The sequence below is a fragment of the Crocuta crocuta genome, unplaced genomic scaffold, assembly GCF_008692635.1.
Source record: "Crocuta crocuta isolate KB4526 unplaced genomic scaffold, BGI_CrCroc_1.0 scaffold301, whole genome shotgun sequence".
NCBI lineage: Eukaryota > Metazoa > Chordata > Mammalia > Carnivora > Hyaenidae > Crocuta > Crocuta crocuta.
Window position 1 is genome coordinate 173,546 of NW_027527544.1, and position 1,291 is coordinate 174,836.

The window sequence follows — 1,291 nt, forward strand, 5'->3', positions numbered from 1 at the left end:
AGGCCAGCATGCAGGGGAGGGGCAGAGAGAGGGGAAGGGAGAGAGAGAGAAAGCCCGAGTGTGAGCAGGGGCGAGGCAGAGAGAGAGGGAGAGAGAAGCCCAAGCAGGTTCAGTGCTGTCAGTGCAGAGTCCAACAGGGGCTCAGTCTCACCACCGTGAGATAATGACTTGAGCAGAACTGGCGACTGATCTGGCTGAGCCACCCAAGGCGCCCCACTTTCAAGGGATTTCTTGAGTTTGAGCCACGAGAATGGTTCTGAGACACCGATTTTGGGTCACTCAGATTGTCTGTATAGAGCCCCACCATCCTACACACACTCACACACTTTTAAGGGCTACGTTTAAAGGTGAGGAAATTCACAGGGACCACTCCAGAGTGGTGCACACCCTCCCGTTTGTTGCCTGATGGGTCTGGGTGCCCAGGCTCAGGAAATGAGAAGTCATGTGATAGCCAGCTCACCAATCAGAAGCGAAGGTCCCATCAGGGCCCGCCCACCTGCACGTCGCATCCTCACTCTACTTGAGGTAGTGTTGGCCGGCGCGTTCCTGTTTCAGAGCAACTTGCATTTGGGCCGCCCAGTCATACTTTGAGGAGGAGGAGAGAAGCTGCAGCAGTTTGAATCCTTGCAGGGTGACATAGCCAGAGGGAGTGCCTAAGAAGGAGGTCGCCTTTACCACCTCGGATGCCAGCAAGACTGACAACCCAGACCTTGCTGCCGGGATTCTCCGTGTCTCTAGCGACCCAGCACCGCTGCGCTACGAAAGCTTCCACCGAAGCCTCCCATTTCCATGACTTGCCCGGCATAAACTGTGCCTGCAGTGAGGCATTCTGACCTCCCAGGCCGCCAGAGTTGCCGTTCAGACCCTACACCTGTGGTGGCCGAGAAGGGCGAGAATCATGAGCATGCACCTGGGCAGCTAGCCGTCACAGGAAAACCTGCAAGGGCCCTTGGCCTGGTCAGTGGATGAGCTCAGATCGAGACTGGGAAAAAAAAAAAAATGCCAAAAAGCCGCCCCATTAGAAGAACCTGCCTAGGCACCCATTCCTCCGGGGACTGTTTCCTGGAGCTTCCGGGACTCAGATTTCTGAGCCTTTGCTGCCATCTTCTCCCAAACCTTAGCCCAGCAGCAGACGCCATTCTCGGGCTTCTGTCTGAAAGGCAGCAGCATGCCCAGGCCCTGCTTTTCAGGGCCACGGATCCCCGCCAGGCCGTGCGCATGGAAGCTGCACCCCTTAGGCAGGCTCTGCTTTTGGCAGCAGCCACCCAGCAAAGCCAAACCCCGCCTGTGG